The sequence below is a fragment of the Perca flavescens genome, chromosome 18 (genome assembly GCF_004354835.1).
Source record: "Perca flavescens isolate YP-PL-M2 chromosome 18, PFLA_1.0, whole genome shotgun sequence".
NCBI lineage: Eukaryota > Metazoa > Chordata > Actinopteri > Perciformes > Percidae > Perca > Perca flavescens.
This window is the reverse complement of record NC_041348.1, coordinates 7,061,821-7,084,144: the sequence shown is the minus strand read 5'-3', so window position 1 is coordinate 7,084,144 and position 22,324 is coordinate 7,061,821. Positions and strand designations below refer to the sequence as shown.

General features: G+C 40.8%; 1 long non-coding RNA gene across 1 annotated transcript; it reads left to right on the top strand.

Annotated features, from left to right (window-relative positions):
- The first annotated feature begins 391 nt into the window (after positions 1-391).
- Positions 392-5,970, top strand: LOC114573581 (uncharacterized). The gene is made up of 3 exons (XR_003694911.1): positions 392-485; positions 5,585-5,722; positions 5,810-5,970. It is a non-coding gene; the product is annotated as an uncharacterized LOC114573581 (long non-coding RNA).
- Positions 5,971-22,324: the final 16,354 nt, after the last annotated feature.

Genomic DNA, 22,324 nt, shown 5'->3' with positions numbered 1-22,324 from the left:
TTGGTTAGGTTTAGGCAAGAGTGGGATTGCTTTTGTTTAGGGTAAGAATGTCAGGGCGATAATATTCCAAAAAGGTGTAATACATGAGTAGTATGGATAACTGTGTGTAAATATATGCCAAAGTACTGTAAATGCACAGGGTGGGGTATTAATAGAACACATTGCCGTGTGCACCGGCGGGATACGAATAGCATTCATTTCTAATTGCACCAGGGTACAAATAGCATACACTGCTAATTGTACCAGGGGTGCAAATAGCCTCACCCTAAATTATTTTAATTAACAAATGTTTAATTATTGTACAAAAGTATTTGCTGTCAAATCTATTCATGAAAATAGTCATATACATTATTGTGGTGTGATATATGTCCTTTTTATTCACAAGACCAAAAGTGCTCCTAGTTGAAGAACCACCCATAGATCAAGGCATCTATCTCAGGCTGATGATGCGAGCGGCCAGCAATGATGATGCATGTTGATGGCAGGTAGGTAATACAGCTGGATAAGGTAGCCAATGCAGCTTGTAAAGTACCAGATATATAGATAGCTTTTCCTGGGCTGCGTCAAGGTTGCCAAGGTTGTTCTTCCTGACCAATGAGCTGTGCAAATGGTCATTAAGCCTTTGAACCCCCGACATGTCTCCCTCTTTTCTCTTTGTCATTTCTTTATTTCCTTATTTTTCTTTCTTATAATCTCAATTTCCCTTTCTTCTTTCTTGTATCAATCACTCTCTGTTTTTGTATAAATACGTCTCCATCTCTATCTCATTTCATCTCCATCCATGCCCTCCCTTTCTAAAAATAGATGGCATCTGGATAATAGTCCCCTTCCGCTCCACTCTTTTTACCTGATTTATGCCAGTAACCAAACTGGCCTGCCAACACAGAGGCTCAGCAGCATATCAGATCTCATAGTTTGGGACCCAATAATCATTTCATGCTCGGTCAGCTGATGAATGGAGCATGACATCATCCACGGGTTACGGGGAAGCAAGGGCAATCAAAGTTGATTAGCAGCCAGTGAGCAGGGTCACTCTGTGAGAGGTCACATAAAGGCTGGCTATGCTGACATACAGAAATGTTGCCAGGCCTTTATATTAGCACCACCAAGCATTGGGTGAGCACCAATGTTTTTTTGCCCAAACAATGAGTTTGACTGAAAAACATCTATGTCCTTTCAATTTTTAATTAAGCAAATTTCAGAAGTAGAATTTATGAATCCCCAGTGGCAAATTAAAATATTTACTCTTTTTGTATGTGTTTTTTATAAATATGTTAGCAAATGCTCTTCTTGCCTTGGCCTACCAGTATGTGAAAAGGAAATGCTTTTGTCACGTCACGTCTTAAGAACGAATGAGGATGAATGGGGAAAATCACGGAAGCAGAGCAGTTCCAAAAGTGGGCAGTCACTGTTGAGCTATATTCCTGTAGGCTCAAACTGCTAGTTACATGCAAAGGAAAGAGTATTCATTACAAATCTGTAAGAGGTTGAATTTTCATGGATGAAGTTGCATAACATTTCTGCCCCTCACTCCCCACCCTAAGCTTCACATTTAATTGTCTAATTACTTATAATATATATATATATATATATATATATATATATATATATATATATATATATATATATATATAATAAATAAGTAATATAATAGAATAACATAAATAGAATAAACATAAAATAAGGCTTACCTCCTAAAATGACATAGCACTGTGTAAGGGGTGCTTAAAGTGCCTAAAGAGTGGCAGACCAGGGTGGTGGTTCCCCTGTTCAACAAGGGGGACCATAGGGTGTGTGCCAATTACAGGGGTATCACACTTCTCTGCTGGAAAGGAGGGTACGGCCGATAGTCGAACCTCGGTTTGAAGAGGAAACAATGCAGATTCCGTCCTGGTCGTGGAACAACGGACCAGCTCTTTACTCTCGCAAGGATCTTGGAGGGAGCCTGGGAGTATGCCCATCCGGTCTACATGTGTTTTGTGGATCTGGAGAAGGCGTATGACCGGATCCCCTGGGAGATACTGTGGGAGGTGCTGCGGGAGTATTGGGTGAGGGGGGTGAAGGGGTCCCTTCACAGGGCCATCCAATCTCTGGATGACCAAAGTGAGAGCTGTGTCCGGGTTCTCAGAAGTAAGTCGGACTCGTTTCAGGTGAGGGTTGGCCTCCGCCAGAGCTGTGCTTTGTCACCAATCCTGTTTGTAATATTTATGGACAGGATATCGAGGCGTAGTTGCGGTGGGGAGGGGTTGCAGTTCAGTGGGCTGGGGATCTCATCGCTGCTCTTGGCAGATGATGTGGTCCTGATGGCATCATTGGCCTGTGACCTTCAGCACTCATTTGATCGGTTCACAGCCAAGTGTGAAGCGGGTGGGATGAGGATCGGCACCTCTAAATCTGAGGCCATGGTTCTCAGCAGGAAACCGATGGAGTGCCTGCTCCAGGTAGGGAATGAGTCCTTACCCCAGGTGAAGGAGTTCAAATACCTTGGGATCTTGTTCGTGAGTGAGGGGACAATGGAGCGGGAGATTGGTCGGAGAATCGGCCATTCAATTTATCGCACCGTTGTGACGAAAAGATAGCTGAGCCAGTAGGTAAAGCCCTTGATCTACTGGTCAATTTTTGTTGAGAGCAAAAACTTACACACAAGTAATCCCAAAAGGCAAGCAGGCCAGGAAGCAAGGAACGAGCAGGCATGACACGACAATACAGCACAAAAACAGAATAATGATCCGACAAGACAGAAAGAAAACACAGAGACTAAATACACAGGATAACAAAATATAAATAAGGGACAGGTGACACAAGGCCTAGGAACAGGTGTAACACATCAGGGCGGGGCAAACAATCACGAAGGCGGGAAAACACAAGGCAGGATGTAAAATAAGACAAGACATGACAGAAAAACAGACTACCAAAATCAAACAGGAATCCGAACAAATGCAAAATCATAACAGAGATTATCCACGAGGAGCTCGGAGTAGAGCCACTGCTCCTTTGCGTCGAACGGAGCCAGTTGAGGTGGTTTGGGCATCTGGTAAAGATGCCCCCTGGGTGCCTCCCTAGGGAGGTGTTCCAGGCATGGCCAGCTGGGAGGAGGCCACGGGGAAGACTGAGGACTAAGTGGAGGGATTATATCTCCAACCTGACCTGGGAATGCCTCGGGATCCCCCAGTCAGAGCTGGTTAATGTGGCTCGGGAAAGGGAAGTTTGGGGTCCCTTGCTGGAGCTGCTGCCACCGCGACCTGACCCCCGGATAAGCGGACGAAGATGGAAAGGGTGCTTAAAGGGGAATGCCACAGGATTGTGTTTTTAAATGTATTCCATCACTATTAATTCCACAGCTGGAGTGTGACACCCACATAGACCCCCAGAGGACTATTAAGAACATTGGGCCTCATTCACCAATATCTTCCTAAGTTTTCTCTTAAATATGTTCTTAAGAAGGTTCCTAAGAAAAGTCTACGTCGGATTCATGACGTGTTCTTAAACAGCAGATTTGTTCGCATCTGTGTTCTTAGGATTGATGAATCCCACGTCTTCGTAACTGAAAGCGCGTGCCAGTTGTTCCTAATTAGCATTAAAAAAAACACAAATTCCCATATAAGGACTTGACACTTCCTGTGCACCTCCTGGGAGACAGGTTTTCAGAGATTGTCGGAGCCGTGGTGGAGGAAGTACTGAATCTCAGTACTTAAATAAAAGTACAAATAACAAGAGACATATTTACTTTAGTAAAAGTATAAGGTGTCCACTACCACAAACAAGGCCTGGCTTTTTAAAAAAAGTTCCTATCCTAACCAGCATAAAACGGAAATGTGTTGTTAGAATCGGAATGCGATTGGTTTTATTCATCGATGTATTTTAAGACAGTTTTATTTTCTTTAAACATGCAAGTAAGCTAATAAAGTGTGTGAAGCAGCGCAAATGGGGAGATGTGAAGAGGTCCAGCCAAATAAATAACATTTGAACGCGTCTTACGCAGCCTGGCGGAGGAGTAAACAACACTGTGGAGAGAAATAGATATAGCAACTTTGATTTAAAAACGGGAATAATAAAAACAAACGTTTTCATTTTCACTTTTACCGGAGGCTGTATTACCGAGGGTCAGTGGTGCTGCGCCCGGGCTCTGCAGCACCGGAGCCGGCTTGGATCAGCGGTGCCCCAGTATCTACGGCAACCAAACTTTACTGGTGAGACAAACGTGTGACGGTCAGGAAGATGTAACGGAACATTGTAGAAATGTAGTGGAGTAGAAAGTATAGATAATTACTGCAAAATGTAACAAAGTAAAAGTCAAAAGTAGGCTATGCACTATTGAGTCTACTTAAGTAAAGTACAGATATATGAAAAATGTACTTAAGTACAGTTAGGACGAATTTGTACTTTCTACCACTGCATTTTGGCCCTATAAATAACAATCAATCACCAAATAACGCAGGATTTAATCAGTTTAATTGCTGATGTAAATTGCAGTGTTAGTGTTTTTTTTGCATAATATGATTTGTTTTTCAACAACTGATTAGAAATACATTACAGTACAATACTATCATTGTAAACGACTGTAGAATTAAATAAAATGCAGTAAGCAATCATTTGGAGCAAATTGTCATCACTCAAATGTGCGTAAGAGTGCTTTTCAGTGTTCGTAGATTTTGTTCTTAGCTAAGAACAAATTTAAGTTAAGAAAACATTAGTGAATGCCAGAATCTTCGTAAAAAGTTCGTAAGAAGGGTTTAAGAACACATTTCTTCGTAAGAACGGTTGGTGAATGAGGCCCATTGATGGTAACAGTTAGCGTAATGTAACGTTAGTGGGGGAGGGGTGTTTTCATAATGAAATTATGTATGACGGAATATGTAAATCATGCAGTGGAAGCTTTATAGAAACAATGTTTGGACAATGATTGCCTTACAGTATTTTTAAGTCTGTGATCATTTTTATTTTCAGATAAGACCACCATGCCCCTGCTATCCAGATTTATCTCACAGCTAACTCTCATGTGATGTCTGACAAACTTGATAAACTATTTGAAAAGAGAGGACAGATAGGCAAGCATCTACAGAACATTATGGCACACGTGTCAAGTAAAAATGAATTCTTGGGGAAGAAAATACTAATTTGTACATATCTTATTGCGGTAAAAACTCCAGGACTTTTTCTGTTTATTCCCCTTGACTTGGATGGATGATGATGTCAGGTTTTGTAGTAGCATAAAATATGTGGAAAACTGAAATTTCCCTTCAGTATTTCAGTATTCATTTATAGACAATATATGACATATTACAAGTTAATAATGTGTAGTTATCTCGCTTTTGTATCACACTTGTGAATTTGCTCATTGAAAGTACAGAACGCATTCAGCTGTGGACAGCTCCTTTTTACAGATTAATCGTTGGCTAACGTTAGCTACAGATTCAGAACATTTACGTTACGTAAGTTGGTAGCCTATGCTAATGTTGTGTACAGTAACCTTACGTTATAGTGTTTGCTTAAACCTGAGCTAGCCAACATGCAACACCCAATGTTAACCAATGACTGTAAGATTATAACTGTGTGTGTGTGTGTGCCTCCCTCTCTTTTTCAGGTTGGTTATAAATTGCTGACTGGGTACACCTGCTTTGGCCAGCTCCTTGGATAAAGGAGTGAGGAAACCCCGCAATGGCTGCTTCTTCCCATAGCCTTTGTGTGTTGGCAGTAGGCTGCGATGAGCCAGCGTGTATTGGTAGGTTTTACTCCTTTTTCTGGAAAAGGAGAGTGTTTATCTTGTGCTTGGTTGTGATCCTGTTCTGGTTGTTTTATTTCTCCATAGATCGGCTTCTGCATGCTAAAGCTGTAATCGGGCCCGACAAGGCCTGAGCCCGACAGAATTTGGCCCGAGCCCGACAAGTACATTTTGATTGACAGCTTGAAAAATGAGCGTTCGACTAGTCATAACTGGTTTCCAAGATGGCTCCCGCAAGTAAACATGAACGCGACTGTCTTTATAATCTATCTTTTTTAATAAACTATCTGTACACTTACAATGTTGTCAATGCTTCAGTTCACATTTAGGGACCCTAAATATGCTAACGTTAACATGTGGTGATATTTTGAGCCTTTTTAGTGGTATTAGATAACGACTTAATTTGAGTGTCCCTACGCCCCATATAATAAGAGTAGGTACACATCAGTTAATAACCCCTAGGTTCGCTTTGCGCCGGAATTGTCCTTTAAGTTTGAAAAACACAATAAAACATAAAACACTGTCAGCAGCAGACTGCAAACATGCTTCCCCTTGTGGGGACACAGATTGCAGCCATGCAACATGACAAACAATACACTGTAACCAGCGGACTACAGCAGCTTCCCCTTGCGGGGTCACAGATGAAGTCCTGTGACATGACAAAACAAATACACTGCAGCTGACAGCGGACTGATCTCATGCTCTCCTTGCGGAGTTACAGAAGAACAGTCCTGAGATCGTCTGGGTCCCACATTTATTCCTGTTCCTCAGGATAAGGACACACCTCTGAATTTCAAGTCACAGACTAAAGTTGTCTATCATGGAAGTGTTGATTCTACAGTAATATGCATTTCCTTTGTTCTAATCACGTCTAGCTCAACAGGGGATGGCTCCCCCAAAAAGAGACAACAGTTACCTTTCCTGTGGGGACAATGAGTCGTCTACAGCTTCTACTTTCATGCTAAATAACCGACATGACCTAATCAATTCTTTAGAAGCTTGAGTTGGAGCCAGACCAATGCTAATCAGTGTAGTTATTTGATTAGATCTAGCAAGTACATTGTTTTCAAGACATAAGCTGGGTTTTAACTTTTTAACTTCAACAATCCCTCATTTTTCACACCTTTGCTGTGAAAACACTATGAATGTTAATGAAAACAATGTCATTACATAAACATAAAAATACAACAAAAATGTAGACATTAGCAAAATGTGTTTGATTTATACAAGAAATTATTTTCCATCTCTGACCTCATCTTATCTGACTCCATATCTTGTATCAAGAAGGTTATTTCTCTAACAAAATATATTTAGCTGGTTTTACACAGAGATTAGTGACTAGCATTCCATTTGAAACAAAAACAGATACACTTAATTAAATCAAAAGATATTAAAGCTGTTGACCAGGTAAAGACAATGGAAGGGAAAACATCTTAGAAATCAAAGAAAACAAAACCAAATTCAAGTTTCCTCACTGCACTTCAAATACTGCACAAGTACCGTATTTTCTGGACTATAAGTCGCTCCGGAGTATAAGTCGCATCAGTCAAAAAATGCGTCATGAAGAGGAAAAAAACATATATAAGTCGCACCGGACTATAAGTCGCATTTATTTAGAATTTTTTTTTCACAAAATCCAAGAAAAACAGACATTTAATCTTGAAAGGAGAGTTATTATAAGTGTATTATAAATTAACACATTAACGGTTATTCAACTATACAATACAACACAGAACAACAAGGCTGAATGTGTATGTTAACGACACACATAACAGTTATTCAGCTATACAATAGCAGAAAGAAGATACCGGTACCTGGGAGGCTGAATAGGCTAAATTAACATAACAAGCCAGCGAGTCCAACAAGCAAGTTACCGGTAAGCAAGTTCGCCAAGCTCCCGATCTCATTCCACATCACTGAATCCATTGAATTCTTCATCCTCGGTGTCGCTTCTGAACAACTCCTCATGGTTTTCCGTTTGAAAATGACCATCGGTGGCAATTTAGATCCATCTCCACAACATGCGAGCACCACTGTGAAGTGCGATTTCTCATGACCAGTTGTCACTATATTCACACTTTTCTGCCCTTTCTCTGCAACACTTCTGCCGATGGGGATGTCAAACGTGAGGGGGACCTCGTCCATGTTGATGATATGATCTGGTGACACGTTGTGTTCAGTTACCTGCTTTTCAACAAACTCACGGAAACTGTCAACCTTGGCTTGGAAGTCTGCAGGCAGTTTCTGACACAACGTTGTCCGTGCTCTGATAGAGAGGTGGTTGCGTTGCATGAAGCGGTAACACCAAGAAGGCCCGCCTGCAAAGGCGTTTATATTCATCTCCTTGGCAACTACCAGGGCGTGGAGACGCAACTGCACCGTTGACAAGCCTCTCCCGGCAGCACGTTGTTCAATCACCCATCTGTGGACTCGTTCCTCCAGCTCTGGCCACCTTGCTTTCAGCCCGCGATTAGCTTTCTTTGTTTTCTTCATTACAGTTAGAGTAATCTCTGCTTTTCGCCAGTCCCTAACAAGTTTCTCACTCACTCCAAACTTTCTTTCTGCTGCTCGATTACCGTTTTCAGCTGCATATTTGACTACCTGCAGTTTGTAATCTGCAGAATAGGATTTTCTTTTTGGGGGCATTTTGTTTGTGTTCAGTTTTTCTCAGTTGTCTTTAAGTTAACGATTTTTCAGTTGTCAGTTGTTTTGATTTAACTTTTTCAGGGGTAGGGTACAGGAGCAGCCTTGTTGTCACAAGCCTAGAGCACCCTCTCGCGGCTGGGGACGGTAATGCTTTCTCTGGGTTCATGTCAGTCAGAAGTTTTGATATATAAGTCGCACCTGACTATAAGTCGCAGGACCAGCCAAACTATGAAAAAAAGTGCGACTTATAGTCCGGAAAATACGGTAATAACTTGTCTCAAATCTGTAATGCAATCAGGTGGGCTGAAATCTATTCTATGGCAGAAAATATCTTTTATCTGGCTCAAGGAAAGAATGCATTAGGATTGATCTTAATCTCAAAGGAGCTAAAAACTGATACACACACACTTCAATATATGCTATCAGTTCAGATGGAGTGAGCACAAAGAAACAGTCTTCATCAATGTCCTTTCTGTAGTTGAAGATGCAGACTGGGGAATGGTCTGAAATCCTGATTTTGAGAAGTTCTTTGTTCAGTCTTGTCCAATCTGAAAATTTGGACAAAATCTGTACAAAGTTTGTACTAGAGCTGCTGTGTTTGTGTCTTCTGTTTGGAAACACGTTTTGTGATGAAGAAAGGCGTGCGCCTGGGTGCACCTTGTTGGCGTTGGTGTCCTTTGCACGCCCTCTCAGAGACCTTTAGAGCAGCCACAGTTTCTCTCTCCCTCCTTTTCAGAAACATGAAGATGGACCGGCTGGGTGTGCTGCTTGCTCCAGCACCTGTAGGAAAAAGCCATCCTTAGCTTTTTGGTGTGTCAGCAGGGACTCCAGTCTCCCTGCTCTGTCAGGAAACCACCGCAGGAATTCAGCAGCAGTGATGCTCCTGAACTGGGTTCCTGTAGGCACTCTGCTGGGCTTGAAGTTGAAGTGTGAACATGGATCCTTGTTAGAGATCGACCGATATGGGGTTTCCCTGGGCGATGCCGATGCCGATCTGGACCTGGACCCCTTAAACAGATGAAGTCATCAGGCTGAATGACTTCATCAGCAGGAATCTGGAGGCTGCTTTCATCTGTGAATAAAATGGCTGTGATAAGCCGACTCACTGCCTTGCAAAAAAGTCATATTATTGTTTTCATTGCTGGGCGTCTAGGTGTGAAAACAAGGAAGAAGAAAAAATTTGATAGTTTGTCCTTGATTTGTCCAATAATTTCTCATGGAGGAGAAATTTCCTTTGTCATCTGTGTTTTCCAAAGTCCTTAAAGGAACACGCCGACTTATTGGGAATTTAGCTTATTCACCGTAACCCCCAGAGTTAGACAAGTCGATGCATACCCTTCTCATCTCCGTGTGTGCTGTAATGCTGTCTGACTGCTCCAGCGGCATCAGGCCAGCACAGAACATGCAGGTAATGGTTCCAGTAATCCTACTGCTCCAAATAAGTGACAAAATAACGCCAACATGTTCCTATTTACATGTTGTGATTTGTAGACTGACAGTGTGTACAAAAAACAACATAACATGAGACACAGCCATTTTCTGACCGTAAACAAACCGGGAACTATATTCTCAGGCGGAAGAATATAATACTTGGGCGGAGTAATATGCTCGCAGCAAGCCTGTCTGAGCATATCTTCACAAATGACAGAGTTTTGCAGGTGCCATCATGCGATTTCCAAAGACCTTGTTCTGACTTTTTTGCACCTTCTAAAAGCCACTGGTTTTGCTCACAGAGGCTTGCCTGTTCCTGCATTCTCTGTATGTTTTCTTCAGTTAATTCAAGGCTCTTGTTTGTCTGTAAACATATCAATTGTCTGTTGTAATCATAAGGTATTTGTGCTGGGGGACCCCTGATAGAACAATCTCTGGCCCAGTGTGTAAGCTGCCCGCAAGTGAAGCAGCCAGGGAATCCTCTTTTTCTACCCTTATACTGTCCTCTTTTGTGCGGTCTCTGGTGCCGCATGGGGTAGTGTTGTGGCGTGACTGGTTCTGCCATGATGTTAAATCGTCTATCCCTGACTTTGTAAAAATGAAACAATGAAAAAATTAAAACAGAAACAAAATGAAATGGAATGGAATCATCAATGCTATCAATTCAACACAAACAAATATCCACAATTAGTCCACAACCCCACCGCTGAGCTGCACGCTCTCAATTTAAACAAAGCAATCTTATTTACAATTTTTCACAAAACACACACAGCGCGCGCGAGTCGCTGCCGCAGACTCAAATTCAAACACAATTCTATTTAAAAAATATTTACAGTAGGCCTCCCTTTACAATTCCTAAGTGTTTTCACACAATTCGACTATACCTATTTAATTGATTTTTCCTATTTCCATGCTATGGTCAAATTTATCAGAGTAGGGGCTTTTAAAAATTTAAATGGCGTAACAAGGTCTGCTTTTTCAAGAACTCATAAATTCAAAATGTATAGCCTACAGGTTTCACTAGGTCGACTTTTTCACGAACTCATAAATTCAACATTTATACAAGTAAAACCAGGGCGACTCATGCACTTTAAAATCTACACATGTACCCATGTATCAGAGTATAACTCGGCCGGCTGTACGGACTTTTAAAAATTTAACAGGCGTAACAAGGTCTGCTTTTTCAAGAACTCATAAATTAAATAATGTATACAGGTTTACTAGGTCGACTTTTTCACTAACTCATAAACTCAAAATTTATACAAGCTAAACCAGGTCGACTTTTTCACGATCTCATACATTTTAAGATTTACACATGCACCCTGGTCGTCTTTTTCACGAACTTTTTCTAATGCACGCGGCTCAAATTCTCGGGTCTCTCGCCCCGGTCGGCTATTGACATATCTATTCCATGGACCTTCTTCAGGCTTTTAAGCTTAACACACACAAAACACACACAATACAAATAGCAACAAACAACATACAGTGTTGTAAATAAATAGACTTACGATTTGAGGGCTGTTGAGACACGCAGAACACAACACGCAGCGGAGCCGGTCCGCAGCTGTTACGCATCCAGTGGAAATCCCCGGTTATTATGAAAGTGTCGAAACATTTTGTCTCGGCTACAGCCGCTGCAGCCGGCTCTTGCCCGGACATGTCTGGGCATGTAACAGACAGTGTGTGAGTGTGTGTGTGTGTGTGTGTGTGTGTGTGTGTGTGTGTGTGTGTGTGTGTGTGCGTGTTTGTGTGTGTGTGTGTGTGTGTGTGTGTAATATGAGACTCCAATGTATGTGTATGTGGATCGCTCAACCAATCAACATGCAGCTCATCTAAATATTCATGAGCATACCATATTTGGAAGAAAAGCTCTTGTTCAAAATAGGGTCATATTCACAGGGTAGTTAATGGCCCACAGAAAATCACTTGGGCCATTTTCAGCCCAACCAATGTTACATACCCTATTAGAAGACCTTAAGGAACAGTGTGAAATACACTATATAATCATTCTATCACCCCTTTAAGGTTTTTTATTTCTCAAACTTGTTTAAATTGTGAATAAGTACTGTGTAGCTGATGCAATGATGAAATCAGGTTGTACAAACATGTTGTATAAGCTCTTTGGAAACATCACAGTCAATACTTAACTTTTTATTCATATTTTTCCTTTACGTTGTAAACATGCTGTTTTTATAAAATGAAATGAGATCTCGATCTATGATGAAGTAGCTAGTTGTTTCCCCATTATGTCCAGTGAGCTGAAATCCAGCGTAGTTGCATGAATGACATGAGTACCTCATCCGTTTGTAGGTAGAACAACTTTAACTTAACTTTAATGTCAGAGCTGGGGCTAATTGTAATGTAGTAGCTAAATGTATCAAATGAATGTAGTGGAGTATAAGATAAAATATTTTCCTTTTAAAAGTAGCTAGTGGAGTATAAGTATAAAGTAACAAAATGGAAATACTCAAGTACAAGTACCTCAAAAAAAATTATGGATTGAAGCCTATTAGCAATTCCTACTGGCAGGCATTACATTAACAATGAATTTAAGTAACGTTAGCTACACAAGACAAATAGCTTTACGTTAGTTAATAATAATAATAATAATAATAATAATGATAATAATAATACACAAATAGGCTACACACTTTACCACTCTCTGAAGGGTAGCTCCGACCAGGCAGGCTTCAGGGACAGTCACACAACTGGAACTGAGCCGGCATCGTGTAATGTAACAAGTTACATTTTAAAGTAACGTGTATGATACATCTCATAATGACTTTGCGAATGACCAATACATACAACCCATAATTTACACATTTCGAAAAAGAAAAAAGTATTTTTTAGTTGAGTAACTTCCATTTAAGTCATGAGTCTTCAAACCCTGTAAATCATTCATCTTGACTCAGATAGTCTATGGGGAGCTGGACAGTGCAAGTGATGTAGTGTTTAGTTAAAATTCACTTGTGCAGTGAGTCGTAAATACATGAACGGGGGAATGTCTAGTAATTCATTGATGGGAAAAACATACACATGGTTTAACTGTCCCAGTCAATTCTCTGGAGATTAGCACGGGGAGATGAGTTCAAAGGTCAAATGAGTGGTAGTGACCTCAAATTGACACCTATCTAGAGACTGACACTCCCGTTGATAAGCCTCTATGAAGCTCTGCACATCGCAAGTACTGCACTTTAGTGAAATACTACGTGTTTCTCAAAGTCAAGGAAGAATCCTCCAAAGCCGGAATTTCGAGGATACTACGTCATCAAAGTCCATCGAAGGACTGTTCCAATGTCAAGGATCCCCCCAATTTCACCAAGGACTGACTCTTTCGTTCAGAGAATTTTCCATAGACAGTAAAGGATGCGTATGTGTTTGTGCTCCCAAATCACTCACAATCCTATGCGTGGCATAGCTGACGGCGCAGTAATCATTTAAATGTATCTTTAATGTTTGCCATACGTTTGTTATCACTGTTAACGTGTTACATCACTGTTAAGCTAAACGCTTTAATGCTGGTATAAATTGCTATTAATAATTACAGTGGGGGAAATAAGTATTTGACCCCTTGCTGATTTTGCAGATTTGCCCACTTACAAAGAATGCAAAAATCTACAATTTTAATCATATGTACATTCTAACAGTGAAAGACAGAATCCCAAAGAAAATTCCAGAAAATCACATCATATGAATTTATTAAAATTGATAACCATCTGATTAGGAAAAACAAGTATTTGACCCCCTGGACAAACAGCATGTTAATATTTTGTAGAAAAGCCATTATTGGCCAGCACAGATGTCAAACGGTTTTTATAGTTGGTGACAAGGTTTGTGCACATTTCAGCAGGGATGTTGGCCCACTCCTCCCTGCAGACAGCCTCCAAATCATTCAGGTTCCGAGGTTGTCGCCTGGCAACTAGGGTCGTTGTCGTGCTGAAACACCCATCCTCGACCCATCTTCAGCTCTCTCACTGAGGGAAGGAGATGTCGGTCCAGAATTCCACGATACATGGCCCCGTCCATCCTCCCCTCAATACGATGGAGTTGTCCCGTCCCCTTGGCTGAAAAGCACCCCCAAAGCATGATGTTGCCACCACCATGCTTGACGGTGGGGATGGTGTTCTTTGGGTTGTACTCGGTGTTCTTTGCCCTCCAGTTGAGGCCAAAAAGTTCTATTTTGGTCTCATCTGACCACATCACTTTCTTCCAGGCCTCTTCAGAGTCGTCCAGGTGGTGAATGGCAAACTTCATGCGGGCCTGTACATGTTTCTTCTTGAGCAGGGGGACCTTGCGTGCGCTGCAGGATTTCAATCCATGACGGCGTAGTGTGTTACCAACCGTTTCTTTTGTAACTGTGGTCCCAGCTGCCTTCAGTTGATTCATCAGTTCCCCCCTTGTGGTTTTGGGATGATTCCTCACCGTTCGCATGAACCCCACGAGGCAAGATCTTGTGTGGAGGCCCAGACCGAGGGAGGTTGGCGGTGGTGTGGTGCTTCTTCCATTTCCTGATAACTGCACCGACAGTTGATCTTTTCTCTCCAAGTTGCTTTCCGATTCTCTTGTAGCCCATCCCAGCCTTGTGCAGATCAACAATCTTGTCCCTGATGTCCGTAGAAAGCTCTTTGGTCTTGCCCATGGTGGTGATGTTGGATGCTGGTTGTTTGGGTGTTGACAGGTGTCTTTTATACAGGTAACGAGGTGAGGCAGGTGTATTTGATGTAGATAATTGGTTCGGATTGGGGCTATGTCTTAAAGAAAGACTAACTGGCTTGTAAGAGCCAGAATACTTGCTGTTTGTCCAGGGGGTCAAAATACTTGTTTTTCCTCATCAGATGGTTATCAATTTTAATAAATTCATATGATGTGATTTTCTGGAATTTTCTTTGGGATTCTGTCTTTCACTGTTAGAATGTACATATGATTACAATTGTAGATTTTTGCATTCTTTGTAAGTGGGCAAACCTGCAAAATCAGCAAGGGGTCAAATACTTATTTCCCCCACTGTAGGTAGATACATCCCAAGCTAACGTTAGGCTAACTGAACCTATCATTTAACATTAGGCTGTTAGCTGGATTGCTGTATTTTGTGCCATTTGTGTTTGTAAAATTTAATGTCCTGTGGCATTTTCATGTTCTTTTATAAGCTGTTACTTTATATGCGTAACATTAGCAGAGATTTAGAAACTGGTGTGTTTATCAGTTGTAGCTGCAGGATGGGAGGTAAAGCTGCACCTTGTTAACTTCACTAGCAACGTTAAATGAACGCTAAAATGTAAAAGTAATGGAAATGGAAAAGTAGTTTCCCATGTTTTTACATTTTGAAATAACGTTCCGTAACATTACGTTATAGCATTCATAACGGTAAACATCTTTTTCTTGTGTTTGCTGTCTTTTGACTAAGGAATAAATGGAGGCGGTCACTGAGGATGGAAAAGCCAGAAGGGAGAGATGAGGAGAGGGAAAGCAAAGACAAGCAGGGAGACAGAGGCCAAAGAGAGATTTTGAATGGATTATTTGCTATATTAGAGATTGGCATTTAAAAAATAAATGCATTAACTGGTTTGTCTGTGTCTTTAAGTTTTTGGGTGTGTATATAATATAAACTGTTTTTCAATGTCTATTTTTCCATCAAATTATTACCTGGACACAGGAAACTTCTAACTGAATAATTATATTCAGATGCTACCTGTTTTAATGACTCGTTAGTTATATAATAACTGCTTGATTATGGAAAAAAATATAATCACGATTATTTCGGTCAATATTGAAATCACGATAATTTAACACGATTACTCGTTGAGTTCTGGAAAGATGTTGCAATTATTGAACTTAAAAAAACAGTGGAAAAAGTTAAATAAATCAACAGTAAAAAAACACAATCGTGAAATTTGCCTTACTACTTTTCCTATTGAAACTTTATTTTTTCATTCAGAACACAAGAAAATAAGAGTTTACTTGCAAAACTTAATGAGCTAAATAATTGTTTTTCTGCTCAATTGGCTGTATTCCAGCCACGGGAATTTTGAGTACCACCTGTCAGAAAAACTCTTATCTTTCACCGATATGTGTGTGGCTGGGAATGTACGGAGTTTGGGCTGGCTTGCAGGCTCATCTATTGATGACAGGTCTAGCGGAGGTTGTGACAGGTCTTCTTGGGGAACAGCGTTTGTGCTAGGCTGCTGAACCCTGTCTCCTCCTATAACACATAAAACGCTATCATAAGTTACCTCTACCTACTGCCAATAGAAAATGTGAATACAGACAGACACTAACGTTAACGTTAGCCTAACTGTTAGCCAGGGCCGGCGATTGCTATAGGCGACCTAGGCGACTGCCTAGGGCGTCAAATGTGTTGGGGGCGCCGTGTCGCCCTTAGGTCTACTTCCCATTAATAATAGAATTAGAACGACAAGCGAAATAAAACATGTTTATTAAACATGATCATCCTAAGGCGCCCCCTCAGCCACACGTTTACTGGTCAACCTTTCATTACGCGACGTTTCCCGTCTCAGGTCAGACTCAAACACACGGAGCTCTGAAGCAGACCTGTGCGTCGCTTAGTGTCCACTCTCTCTGGAGAAATAGAGACGAGCAGCGGCACAGACACCAGTGGCATCGGACTGGGGGTAAAACCAATACTGATTACCAGGGCCCAAGGGGAGAGAGGGTCCTTGAAAAGTCTGGAATATATTTGATTTTACCTGGATATTTTTATTTCCTAATAACATTTATAACGATGCAGCCTGTGGGCACGTGGGGTAGAAGCCGCTGATTGGCTGAGAAGCCCCACCCGGGCCCAATGGTAGCGCCGCGGGTGGTGAATAGTAGTCATAAGATGGCTGCAGAGATGGTCATGCTAGCTTGAGTTTATCTTCACCTTTTCCTCTGTGTTATCTGATGTTTACATTATAAAACTTGAGCCAGCTGGCTAGCTAGCCCAGGCTAGCAGAGTCGACAGGAGACTGGTAAGTAGATTTTCTGATCCTGATTTTAAAAAAGACTAAAATGTTTTGACTAAAACTTGACCAGGGGTTGTACACCTTTGCCAAGGTGAAATTCAAGCACTTTTCAAGCACTTTCAAGGTCCATTTTAAAGCTTTTTCAAGCACCTTACACTACCGTAAAATATATACCAATACATAGTCAAAATTATTATTTAGTGTTTTTGTCACATTCAAAGACATAATACTATAAACATCCAAAATTGTGTTTCGTAATAGCAAAAGGATCAGATATTGAAGCAAAATACAAGTTTTATTTTTCAAAATGTATCTAACCTGCCTGAGTCAATGTAAAAACAATTACCCCCAAAAAAATCACTCGACAGGTTCACTTCACTAACCCTGAATTATCACCTTTAAAATGTTTAATCTCTTCATGGTTCATAATATAACATACAGTAAGACAGCTATGGAGAGGAGCACTGAGTGGGAGGATGTGAGCCAAATGACATGCAGCTGGGTCCTTCTGGGTCAAAATCCAGGAAAAAAGGTGGCTTTTTTTTTTGCATTTTGCTCAAAGTTTATGCTACCCTTAATGTCCTTTCACACTTTTTTTCCAAATCTTAGGGCATGCTGTACAAACTTGTAATGGTTCAGTCATATTGACATATTTGTCTTCCAACCTACAAAGTTTGGGCTGCCTATGAATTAATGTCCAAATATTGCTTCCCAGATAATGTGATTTTCAGGCTGTAAAACTTTAGTAATTTCAAGGGCTAAAAATATGAAGACATAGGATTTGAACAGAAATATTTTGCAGGCCTTGGCTTTGGGACACATTCTTGATATAGACAAGGTTTGAACTAAATCTGAGACAGTGCAACAACAACCTGTAATTACATTTTAACCCAGAAGACTCTGACAGTGCACATGCACCTGCCTGATAAGTAGCCTATATCAATTGTCATTGCCAAGACGTTTATCTACTGGAATAAAGCAGAGTAAATATTGCATAAGGCTATCCTCAACCTTACAGTAGGCTACTTGTGTGACATTATTTCTGTTCAGTAATCAACGATTGTTGTAATGCACCGGGCTAACGTTTGCAGGTTTTAATTTGCGGGTAGTTAACGTTACAGTTACGGTGATGTAACTTTGGCTATGTTCACTGCATATTCCACAAATGAACGTGCCATAACGGACATGCAATACTAACATTACATTATCAAACCAGGTACTCTCAGTCACTTAGCTTGCGAATTCCAAGCTAGAAGTTACTAGCGTAAACAAATAGGCGCTAACTGGCGCTAACGTGCACTGTAGGCTACTTCAGTTGGCTTACTTGAAACGTACTTCATGTGACTCGAGAGCGCAGACTCGCCCATTGTGAAAAGCTGCACGTCTTTTTTGCAGACTTTACAAGAGGCAACACGTAGGGTTTGTCCCCGTTTAATCCATAATTTGTATTTTTCATCTTCCAGCCAACGTTCATTGAAACGATAACCTGCCAGCAGCGATATTACGAATCCCACTATGGCCACGCCAAGACCTGCCCTTCAATACCATTTATTGGCCAGGTGTCCATGATGCTTACGCAAGGTAGCGTAACCCTGACCAATCGGCTAGCCTAACCTTAACCACTCGAGGTGAAATGCCTTAACCCAACCAATCAAGCTGCTTCCTAGGGCGGGTCTTGGTGTAGTGGCAGATCGCAGTCACACAGCGAGCAGGTTTAATTTTAGGCTCTCCAACATTTTATTTCTCCATTTAATAAACAAACTATTCAGTAAGTTAGGTATTTGTTGTGAAAGAAATACAGTTACAATTTCAAGCATTTTCAAACCTTGAAAACACAATATCAAAATTCAAGCATTTTCAAGGATTTCAAGCACCCTTAAGAACGTGTAAGATATATTGAGTTCTCTTTTGACTAAAACTAGACTAAAATGACGACACTTTTAGTCGACTAAAACTTGACTAACAAAAAAAGATATGTGAATGACTAAATATGACTAAAACTAACAAGGACATTTGGCAGAATACTAAGACTAAGACTAAATAAAAATTAACCATGAAGTCAGTCCTGTCATGTCACAGTCAGTCCTGTCACACATCACATTATGATATAAAAATTGACTATTTGAGAAATTATTCATGAATTAATCTCTCTAAATGTGACGAAGGCGGTGGTATATATCCACTATTGCATATTTGTAAAAATCTGGGATGCAAAGGAAGATTTTTTACAATCTTATCAGTAGCTGGCGGTTATTCTGTGCTTACCATCTACTACAATTAACAAAAAGCCACTTGTATTTATTATAGGAGTTACAAAACCATGTCAGATAAAATCAGGGACATTTGATCAATAAGAAAATGATATTTCTATCAAAGAAAGTTATTAGGAAACCTTTCTGACATTTAGAGATTTGTCTGTGACAGGGCCTGACATTATATGGGGTGAAATGCTGTTAAAATGTTTTTAATTCAGGCATAAAAACATGCTGAGATGGCATGATATGTGTTTCTCATAGTTTAACATGTCCTTCATATGGCTTAATGTTCAAACAAAAAAAAAAAAAAAAACGTGGATGAGAGATGAAGCCATGGATGTATTAAGGGAAGCTCTTTTCACAAAACTGCAGGCTAACCTTAGTAGCTTGTAGCTAGCTAGTAGTACAACATAATGATTACATCTCCTTGGTTGTCTAAATACATCCATTGTTTATTTAGATAAGCATGTAAACGATCAGGAACAACGAAAACATAATGTTTAACGTTAGTGAATATTTTAGACAATGAAATGGCGAATTGCGGACTACCGGTTGCGCATGTCCATCGTGACGTCATGGGCCAGTCAATGCGGAAGATCCAAGCTTTATGCGCTTTTGAGCACTCTCATTGGAATGTACAGGGCTTCCAGCTGAACGCTGTATCCAGTTCTTTTAATACATCAATGGGTTGGACCTCACTCCCAGAATGTCCAAATAGTGTCAGCGATCTTTTTTGGAAGCTAAGCTAACCGGCTCTTGCTCTGTGGAGAAAGCTGCGTAGTAGGCTAACCACGATGGCGGAAACTAGTTTTGAAGATGATATGGCAGAAGGGGATTTAGAAGATCTGGTGCGCGAATCCGATGCTTGTGGCTGCCTGTACGAGCCACAATACAGGAACGGTTGCGGATGAAGGCGGAACAAGAGGAACAGCTGCCGCAGCATCGAGGATCGAGACCTGCATGGCAATCAGGAGGAAGAGCCGGGGCAGACTCAAGCTGGGGAGGACTGGTGGTGTCAGTGCTCTCACTGTGCGCCTATGGACACAGATAGAGAGTCCTATTGCTGTCGCGAATTTCAGCGATGCCATTTTATTCTGGAAGAAATTGCTGAATCCGTTGAGGAAACGGCACCGCCAGCATTTGTAACTTTGATCCACAGATGGACAGGGGGGTCCTGGAAACCTATTTCAGGATCCTGAAGATGAAATGGAAACGCCAGCCAAAGCCCGCATGGACAAATGAACGCCTGAGTATAAAGTGAGTATTTTGTTTATTTTTCTTTTTGTTACTAACACGTCATGTACAGAGTTTGGAGACCCGGCATTATCACAACGCTCTTCCCACGTAACGTCAGCTGAGCTATCGTTATATTTACATCTATGCTAGCCTACTGTAGGTGCAAATAACTTGCATCGTTAACGTTGTGCTTACTGTTTTGTAGACAATATCGCCTAACAGCCTACCGTCACTTCGTGGAATGGGTCCTGCAAGAGATTGGGGAAAGGCTATCATCTTGTTTTGCCTGCCTGTGTTATTCAGGACATCAGACGGAGATATCAAGCTCCTGACGAGCAATACTGCGGATATAAAGAAACGGCTGAAGCTCTGGATGAGCTATGAGTGTAAAATTGTTCATATTATGTTTTTTAATTAGAGATGTAACGATTACAACTTTCTAGGCCGATTCCAATTTCCGATTTTTCTTTGAGTTAGGCCAGCCGATACCGATTTTAGCCGATTCCGATTTCTTTTTTTCTAACCACTTAACAGCACACACATATATTTTCTATAATAGAACATTTTGCACAGAACATTGAAAACCCTAACCCTATAAAATAGAACTAGGTATATAAATTACTCCTGGTATGGGAAATTCACACACATCTAAAGTGCAATGTTAGAACCATTTCCTTCTTTTCACATCCAATATCCAACTAAAAAAATGTGATTTGGGTTTTTGGTGTCGTCCTTCCACGCCCTACTTTTTCCTTGCAGGTGTTGCATATTGCAAACTTGTTATCTTCTGCACACACTTTGAAGAATTTCCAAACAGCTCACATGTTGCAGTTTAATTCACGAGGTTCCATACATGTGTGAGAATAGCGCGGACACGCCCTTCAACACAGCGAGCGACACACTGCGGAAAATTTGAGAGAAAGGAAAAAGAGCCTGTGCTGTCGTGTCCGTGTGTGCGTGCGTCCTTGAGAACAGTAACTCGTATAACTTATGTTGTCAGTTAATTGTAGCATTGACCGGCATGAAATCGGCATATGTCAGACTGACCTGCCGGTCGCCAGTCATGGCCGAGTACGTGAAAACCGGCCAATTCCGGTCACTGGCCAGTCTATCGGTGCGTCTCTATTTTTATTTAAAAGTTCAAACTCACATTGGTTGTGGTTCTTGTTATAGTCTTTAGTGTTGCTCCATTAGAGTATGTATTAGCCTAGAGAAATAGTGATTTCAATTGGAGGAAAGCACTTCAGTCTAAGTTGTGTAATATACATTACATTTGGCTCTCTTTTTAACCCAAAGAAAATTCCAACAAGGGAAATAATCCAGGTAGAGTGTGTACAGTAAGTAATAACAGCTAATTCACAGTGACAGTAACCATTCAGATTGTCTTCAAGACCCACTGCTTGGATCTCTTGCAGAAGACTTGGTTGAACCGTGCTTGTCCTGTAAAGGATAGGAAATTAGATTAGATTCAACTTTATTGTCATTGTGCACAGGACAATGAAATATAGTGCAGTGTAGACAGTAGTATACAGTTGGTTTACAGAAGGTAACCACCTTCTGTAAACCAACTGTATACTACTGTCTACACTGCACTACATATAGAGTAGTATAAACTAAATATAAATATGTGCAGTGTATTAGCAGAATAAATATGGCTATGTAATATGAACAATGTATGAACAACATGTACAGATATGTACATGTTATACAGCCACTGTTTGCATCGCTCCAAATGTTTAACCGGAAAATGATGGAAACCTACTGCTTGTCCTTTCCTGGTTTTGGCTGTACAAAGCAATTCAGCACCATTACGATGGAAAAAAACGCTAGTATTTCAATTAATTTATCAACTAACTCGTCACGGAGACTCACGATAAAACGGCGTCTTTTCAGTTTGGAGTCAACTAGTAGTTGTATTTCCCTCTTCTGTAACCGGTAGGCGTGGCTTGGGAGTGGCCTGTAGGGCAGCGAAGCAAGTGCATTCTGGGAGTTGTTGTCTTTCATCCACATAAGCCAAAAATACATTTTCTGGTTTTTCTTGGTCTAGAAGGCACCAACGTCTAAAATTATTT